Here is a 9,149-nt window from a genome sequence, read left to right as displayed (position 1 = left end):
CTGATTTTTTTTTTTCCTCCGACCACTCATTCCAAGGAAAAAAACGGACATGTTCCTTTCTGTCTCTAATTTCCTTCCCCCCTGCAACAAGAGGCACGGCCCCAGCAGTTCCGATTCGGTGCTATGCCAGCACCCATAGCCCAGTCTTCTTCCTTACAGTTTCTCCTCTGACCTTCTGTCAGTGAGCGATCAAAGGAGAAAAATTGTGACAAGTGCTTCTGTCAAGAGCTGTCAGTGATCGATCTTGTCAGACTATGAAAGTAAAACAAAAACAAAGCAATAGTTTCCCTCCCTTTCCCACTTAGTCTCATCAATTTATTAGTTAGGATACAGTGTTAGATTGGGTACCGTAAGTGTTTAGTATAGTACAAGTTGATTAGTTACATTACATTCATAATTAATTAAAAAAATTGTACTCTTCAAGTTAAAATAAATCCTTAGGGTTAGGCTTAAACTTAGGGTTAGCCTTAGTATTAGAAATAGACTTAATGTAAGTGTTAGGCTTAAAGTTAGGGTAAGGATTAGACTTGTTTGCAATTGTCTAGCCAATCTATTACTAGTTCCATCAAGTATTTGATCAATTAGGTACATCAAGTAGTTACGTTAATTAATTAACTCATTTTTGTAATAATATACATATACAAATACTATATAGAATACTATATATACTGTCTACATAATTTGATTATATTATAATACAAAATACATTCCTAATATTATAGTTTTCTATTCGTTCAAGAATTATATAGGTTTATATACATTGATACATTGATATGTAAAAAATATAAAAGTAGTAAAATGGAACATCAGTTTTGTAATTTAGAGGAGTCATATGCCCCTTTATATTCTGACAGTCAAGAAAGAGTAATGTCAAATGGCGATGATTATTTCGAGGACTTTAGTTTCAGTGACAGTGATAGCTCAGACAGAGTTGTATCTAGGTTTTCTGGTACCCAGGGCAAGAATTCATCCACCCACAACCCCAAGGCACATATGCAATTTGCACACTTACGGTCACGTGACAACAAGCTGCTCTCCCTAATTCTTTCAATGTTCAGGGAAAAACTGAGAGAAACAGGAAGAGAAGCGCGTGGTCATATGACCGTAAGTATAAAAATCGCATATGAGTGAAGTGGCCATGGGATGACTGCTGGAATCTGCAGAGCTGAATCCTGACAGGGAGCATATTACACGCCCATGTTTGAGAAGAAAGTCTGCAGTCACTCTGTGCCACTGCAGGCTTCTAAATTTTATGAAATGTGCACTGCACACTTTTAGGATTCTCCCTTGTACAAGTATATGATAGGTATACTTTCGGGCACATTCCAACTAGACATGTCTGCCTCTCTCAATTCATTTTCATTGAGTGAGGTCACACATGTTTAGATGGCACGGGACCATTTGTGTGCAAATCGCTGACACAAGAGAATCCTGATAGCGTGCAGTGCGCACTGCGAGAAGTCTGCAGTCACATACAATGACTGCAGGCTCATCACAAATGTTGACAACCCCTTTAATGCTTCTAACATAAATAAAAATATTAGAATTAGTCAGTATCACAAAACAAAATCTACATCCAGGTACCTGATGGATAACATCTCTGGAGTTTTTCATCTTGTTCAGACGCCATGATGACTTTTCACATCCATAGCTCATCTCTGCAGACTTCCATCTTAAAACCTTAAGAGAAAAGCTTAAGAGAAAAAATGAACAAAAACCCTGCTGTAAATAAGTAAAAAGTGCATCTAAATAACAGTTTTTAGTAATACTGTTTTTGATCAAAAATAGCATAAAAGCCATCCCACCACGACAAGGTAACTCTGATCAAGACAGTCCTACACTCTTTAATATTAAAAACCTTAGCATGTGTCAATGTTGACCTCAGTGTGAGTAAGGGCAGACAACAGGACTGGGCCCAACCAGTAGAACACCAGCCTGGGGGAGCTTTATATACAATCTCCAGCTCAGAAAAGGGTGGCCACACCCCGGCTTGCACAGAATGCAATAATACAAAGAAAAAAAAACCACAAAAATTGAGCTTGACTTAAGTTGGTACACATGCAGCACATAAACGCATGTTCACATTAGCCATAAAACATATAAAACCTACAAGAGAAAAAATGAGCAAAACCTTGCTGTAAATAAGTAAAAAGGAAAAAGTGCATCTAAATAACACAGAGTTTTTAGTAATACTGTTTTTGATCAAAAAAAGCATAAAAGCCATCCCTCCACAACAAGGTAACTCCGATCGGGAGGTTCTACACTGTCTAATATTAAAAAACTTACCTCGTGTCAGTGTTGACCTCAGTGTGAATAAGGGCAGACAAAAGGACTGGGCCCAACCAGTGGACACCAGCCTAGGGAAGCCTTATATACAACTAGCTGAAGAACCCGGCGATGCCCAGGCATGCTAACAAACTGTGGTTAGTTATAACAAATTATAATGACTATATTGCACATAAAAACATTTCACATCATACATTCAACATACAGATTTGCAACACAAATTAAATGATTACCCAAATATTGATAGTATTTTATTTTCAACTCATTCAAGAGCCTTTTGGTACATAACATTTTTAATGTAACCCTATTATCCCAAGCATCCCATCAGCCAGAGCCACCGGACTACTACCCCTAATATCCCAATCATCCCATCAGCCAGAGCCACCGGACTACTACCCCTCAGTTACCACAACTGTCTACAAGGAAAACTGTTGCTCATAGCAACCAATCACAGCTCAGTTTCTTTTAAACAGCTCTGGTGAAATTAAAGATGCTTAGTGATTGGTTGGGGCTATGTGGAGTGGGTGTGTCTGACACACACACACGCTTAGTGATTGGTTGGGGCTCAGTGGAGTGGGCGTGGCTGATACACACACACACACACACACACACACACACACATACAGTACAGACCAAAAGTTTGGACACACCTTCTCATTTAAAGATTTTTCTGTATTTTCATGACTATGAAAATTGTACATTCACACTGAAGGCATCAAAACTATGAATTAACACATGTGGAATTATATACTTAACAAAAAAGTGTGAAACAACTGAAATTATGTCTTATATTCTAGGTTCTTCAAAGTAGCCTGTTATGATCAGGTGGCCTTGGAGCAGCATGAAAACTTTCTCTGGAGTAGGTGGTAACTATACGGACCGCAAACCCTGATCTTATCACCGCAACTAGAAGTAGCCGTGGGGTGTGCCTAACAAAACCTAGACACCTCGACACAGCCGGAGAACTAAATACCCCTAAAGATGGAAATAGGAAAACTATCTTGCCTCAGAGTAGACCCCCAAAGGATAGGCAGCCCCCCACAAATAATGACTGTGAGTTGGAGAGGAAAAGACACACGCAGGCAGAAAACAGGCTTAGCAAAGGAGGCCAATACTAGCTAAATAGAAAAGGACAGGACAGGATACTAAGCGGTCAGCATAAAAATACTACAAAAATATCCACAGCAGAAAATGCAAAACTCCACCACCTAACTAAAGATGTGGAGAGTATAACTGCAACTCCAGAGAATCCAACCAGACTGAGAAAAGCAACTGACACAGTCAAATGTTGTGAATTCTGTGGCTGAGTTCACTTCTGTGGTCACAAGTGGTATTGCAGTCTCTGGGCTTCCTCCCTCAGGTGTTTTGGTGAGCTCGTTGGCTGCCTTGCTATTTAGCTCCACCTGAGTCTGTCTTCCTTGCTCCTTGTCAATGTTCCAGTGTTGGATCTGAGCTACTGCATCTTTCCTTGGGCCTGCTGCTCTGCTAGATAAGTGCTTCTAGTTTGTTTTCTGTTTTTTCTGTCCAGCTTGCTATTAACTTTTGCTGGAAGCTCTGAGAAGCAAAGGGGTGCACCGCCGTGCTGTTAGTTCGGCACGGTGGGTCTTTTTGCCCCTTTGCGTGGTTTTCGTTTTAGGGTTTTTTGTAGACTGCATAGTTCTCTTTGCTATCCTCGCTCTGTCTAGAATATCGGGCCTCACTTTGCTGAATCTATTTCATTCCTACGTTTGTCTTTTCATCTTGCTAACAGTCATTATATGTGGGGGGCTGCCTATTCCTTTGGGGTATTTCTCTGAGGTAAGTTAGGCTTGTATTTCTATCTTCAGGCTAGTCAGCTCCTCAGGCAGTGCCGAGTTGCATAGGTAGTGATAGGCGCAATCCACTGCTGCTTATAGTTGTGTGAGGATAGATCAGGTACTGCAGTCTACAGAGATTCCACGTCTCAGAGCTCGTCCTATTGTTTTTGGTTATTGCCAGATCTCTGTATGTGCGCTGATTACTGCACACTGTGTTGCCTGATTGCCGGCCATAACAGTACAAGGAGACTCACCAATGATTCCCAATAGAGGGAAAAAAGAAATCCTGACATCATTTTTTTTTCTTAGCTCTGTCTTCAGTCTTTTTTTTCCCCTAGACATTAGAGTGCTTCAGGACACAGCTGTGGACATGGATATTCAGGCTCTGTGCTCCTCAATGGATAATCTCGTTGTAAATGTACAAAAGATTCAAGATACTATTGATCAGAAATCGATGCTAGAACCAAGAATTCCGATTCCTGATTTGTTTTTTGGTGACAGAACTAAGTTCCTGAGCTTCAGAAATAATTGTAAGCTATTTTTGGCCTTGAAACCTCATTCTTCTGGTAATCCTATTCAACAGGTTTTGATTATTATTTCTTTTTTGCGCGGCGACCCACAGGACTGGGCGTTTTCTCTTGCACCAGGAGATTCTGCATTGAGTAATGTTGATGCATTTTTCCAGGCGCTGGGATTGCTTTACGATGAGCCTAATTCAGTGGATCAGGCTGAGAAAAATCTGCTGGCTTTATGCCAGGGTCAGGATGATGTAGAAGTATATTGTCAGAAATTTAGGAAGTGGTCAGTACTCACTCTGTGGAATGAATCTGCACTAGCGGCTTTGTTCAGAAAGGGTCTCTCTGAAGCTCTTAAGGATGTAATGGTGGGATTTCCTATGCCTGCTGGTTTGAATGAGTCTATGTCCTTGGCCATTCAGATTGGTCGTCGCTTGCGCGAGCGTAAATCTGTGCACCATCTGGCGGTATTGTCTGAGAGTAAACCTGAGCCTATGCAGTGCGACAGGACTATGACTAAAGTAGAACGGCAAGAACACAGACGTCTGAACAGACTGTGTTTCTATTGTGGTGATTCTACTCATGCTATTTCTAATTGTCCTAAACGCACTAGGCGGTTCGATAGCTCTGCCGTTATTGGTACTGTACAGTCCAAATTCCTTTTGTCCATTACCTTAATGTGCTCTTTGTCATCGTATTCTGTCATGGCGTTTGTGGATTCAGGCGCTGCCCTGAATCTGATGGATTTGGATTATGCTAAACGTTGTGGATTTTTCTTGGAGCCTTTGCGGTGTCCTATTCCGTTGAGAGGAATTGATGCTACACCTTTGGCCAAGAATAAGCCTCAGTACTGGGCCCAGCTGACCATGTGCATGGCTCCTGCACATCAGGAAGTTATTCGCTTTCTGGTACTGCATAATTTGCATGATGTGGTCGTGTTGGGGTTGCCATGGCTACAAACCCATAATCCAGTATTGGATTGGAACTCTATGTCGGTAACCAGCTGGGGTTGTCAGGGAGTACATGGTGATGTTCCATTTTTGTCTATTTCGTCATCCATTCCTTCTGACATCCCAGAGTTCTTGTCGGACTTTCAGGATGTATTTGAAGAGTCCAAGTCTGATGCCCTACCTCCGCATAGGAATTGTGATTGTGCTATCGATTTGATTCCTGGGAGTAAATTCCCTAAGGGTCGTTTATTTAATTTGTCCGTACCTGAACACACCGCTATGCGCAGTTATGTGAAGGAGTCCCTGGAGAAGGGACATATTCGCCCATCGTCGTCACCATTGGGAGCAGGGTTCTTTTTTGTAGCCAAGAAGGATGGTTCGCTAAGACCGTGTATTGATTACCGCCTTCTTAATAAGATCACTGTTAAGTTTCAGTATCCCTTGCCATTGATTTCTGACTTGTTTGCTCGGATTAAGGGGGCTAGTTGGTTTACTAAGATTGATCTTCGTGGTGCGTATAATCTGGTGAGAATCAGGCAGGGAGATGAATGGAAAACGGCATTTAATACGCCCGAGGGTCATTTTGAGTATCTGGTGATGCCGTTCGGACTTGCCAATGCTCCATCTGTTTTTCAGTCTTTTATGCATGACATTTTCCGTGAGTATCTGGATAAATTCTTGATTGTTTACTTGGATGACATTTTGATCTTCTCAGATGATTGGGAGTCTCATGTGAAGCAAGTCAGAATGGTTTTCCAGGTACTGCGTGCTAATTCCTTGTTCGTGAAGGGATCAAAGTGTCTCTTCGGTGTGCAGAAAGTTTCATTTTTGGGGTTCATCTTTTCCCCTTCTACTATCGAGATGGATCCGGTTAAGGTTCAGGCCATCCAGGATTGGACTCAGCCGACATCTCTAAAAAGTCTGCAGAAATTCCTGGGCTTTGCTAATTTTTATTGTCGCTTCATCTGTAATTTTTCTAGCATTGCCAGACCATTGACCGATTTGACCAAGAAGGGTGCTGATTTGGTTAATTGGTCTTCTGCTGCCGTGGAAGCTTTTCAGGAGTTGAAGCGTCGTTTTTGCTGTGCCCCTGTGTTGTGTCAACCTGATGTTTCTCTTCCGTTCCAGGTCGAGGTTGATGCTTCTGAGATTGGTGCAGGGGCGGTTTTGTCACAGAGAGGTTCTGGTTGCTCAGTGTTCAAACCATGTGCTTTCTTTTCCAGGAAATTTTCTGCTGCTGAGCGTAATTATGATGTGGGCAACCGAGAGTTGCTGGCCATGAAGTGGGCATTCGAGGAGTGGCGTCATTGGCTTGAGGGTGCTAAGCATCGCGTGGTGGTATTGACTGATCATAAGAACCTTACTTATCTTGAGTCTGCCAAGCGCTTGAATCCTAGACAGGCCCGTTGGTCGTTATTTTTTGCTCGTTTTGATTTTGTGATTTCATACCTTCCGGGCTCTAAAAATGTGAAGGCGGATGCTCTGTCTAGGAGTTTTGTGCCCGACTCTCCGGGGTTATCTGAGCCGGCGAGTATCCTCAAGGAAGGAGCAATTGTGTCTGCCATCTCCCCTGATTTGCGGAGAGTGTTGCAGAAATTTCAGGCTAATAAACCTGATCGTTGTCCGGCCGAGAAACTGTTCGTCCCTGATAGGTGGACTAGTAAAGTTATCTCTGAACTTCATTGTTCGGTGCTGGCCGGTCATCCAGGAATCTTTGGTACCTGGGAGTTGGTTGCTAGATCCTTCTGGTGGCCATCTCTGTCACGGGATGTGCGTGCTTTTGTGCAGTCCTGTGGAATTTGTGCTAGGGCTAAGCCCTGCTGTTCACGTGCCAGTGGGTTGCTTTTGCCCTTGCCGGTCCCGAAGAGGCCTTGGACACATATTTCGATGGATTTCATTTCTGACCTTCCCGTTTCTCAAAAGATGTCGGTCATTTGGGTGGTCTGTGATCGCTTTTCTAAAATGGTCCATCTGGTGCCCTTGGTTAAATTGCCTTCCTCCTCTGATTTGGTGCCTTTGTTCTTCCAGCATGTGGTTCGTTTACATGGCATTCCTGAGAATATTGTTTCTGACAGAGGTTCCCAGTTTGTCTCGAGGTTCTGGCGAGCCTTTTGTGGTAGGATGGGCATTGACCCATCTTTCTCCTCGGCCTTCCATCCTCAGACTAATGGCCAGACCGAACGAACCAATCAGACCTTGGAAACATATCTGAGATGTTTTGTTTCCGCTGACCAGGATGATTGGGTGTCATTTTTGCCGTTGGCTGAGTTCGCCCTTAATAATCGGGCCAGCTCGGCTACCTTGGTCTCTCCATTTTTCTGCAATTCTGGGTTCCATCCTCGTTTCTCTTCAGGACAGGTTGAGTCTTCGGACTGTCCTGGTGTGGATTCTGTGGTGGACAGGTTGCAGCAGATCTGGACTCAGGTAGTGGACAATTTGACCTTGTCCCAGGAGAAGGCTCAGCTTTTCGCTAATCGCAGACGCCGTGTGGGACCCCGACTTCGTGTTGGGGATCTGAGGATTTCTGAGATTCTCAATCCGGTGTCTTTTCGTCTGACCCTCCCAGACTCCTTTTCCATACATAATGTATTCCATAGGTCGTTGTTGAGGAGATACGTGGCACCTATGGTTCCATCTGTGGAGCCTCCTGCCCCTGTTTTGGTGGAGGGGGAATTGGAGTATATTGTGGAGAAGATTTTGGATTCTCGTGTCTCTAGACGGAAACTCCAGTATCTGGTCAAATGGAAGGGTTATGCTCAGGAAGATAATTCCTGGGTTTTTGCCTCTGATGTCCATGCCCCAGATCTTGTTCGTGCCTTTCATGTGGCTCATCCTGGTCGGCCTGGGGGTGCTGGTGAGGGTTCGGTGACCCCTCCTCAAGGGGGGGGGTACTGTTGTGAATTCTGTGGCTGAGTTCACTTCTGTGGTCACAAGTGGTATTGCAGTCTCTGGGCTTCCTCCCTCAGGTGTTTTGGTGAGCTCGTTGGCTGCCTTGCTATTTAGCTCCACCTGAGTCTGTCTTCCTTGCTCCTTGTCAATGTTCCAGTGTTGGATCTGAGCTACTGCATCTTTCCTTGGGCCTGCTGCTCTGCTAGATAAGTGCTTCTAGTTTGTTTTCTGTTTTTTCTGTCCAGCTTGCTATTAACTTTTGCTGGAAGCTCTGAGAAGCAAAGGGGTGCACCGCCGTGCTGTTAGTTCGGCACGGTGGGTCTTTTTGCCCCTTTGCGTGGTTTTCGTTTTAGGGTTTTTTGTAGACTGCATAGTTCTCTTTGCTATCCTCGCTCTGTCTAGAATATCGGGCCTCACTTTGCTGAATCTATTTCATTCCTACGTTTGTCTTTTCATCTTGCTAAGTCATTATATGTGGGGGGCTGCCTATTCCTTTGGGGTATTTCTCTGAGGTAAGTTAGGCTTGTATTTCTATCTTCAGGCTAGTCAGCTCCTCAGGCAGTGCCGAGTTGCATAGGTAGTGATAGGCGCAATCCACTGCTGCTTATAGTTGTGTGAGGATAGATCAGGTACTGCAGTCTACAGAGATTCCACGTCTCAGAGCTCGTCCTATTGTTTTTGGTTATTGCCAGATCTCTGTATGTGCGCTGATT

The sequence above is a fragment of the Ranitomeya imitator genome, chromosome 1 (genome assembly GCF_032444005.1).
Source record: "Ranitomeya imitator isolate aRanImi1 chromosome 1, aRanImi1.pri, whole genome shotgun sequence".
Taxonomy (NCBI): Eukaryota; Metazoa; Chordata; class Amphibia; order Anura; family Dendrobatidae; genus Ranitomeya; species Ranitomeya imitator.
The sequence above is the reverse complement of the archived record's forward strand: the minus strand, read 5'-3'. Positions refer to the sequence as shown.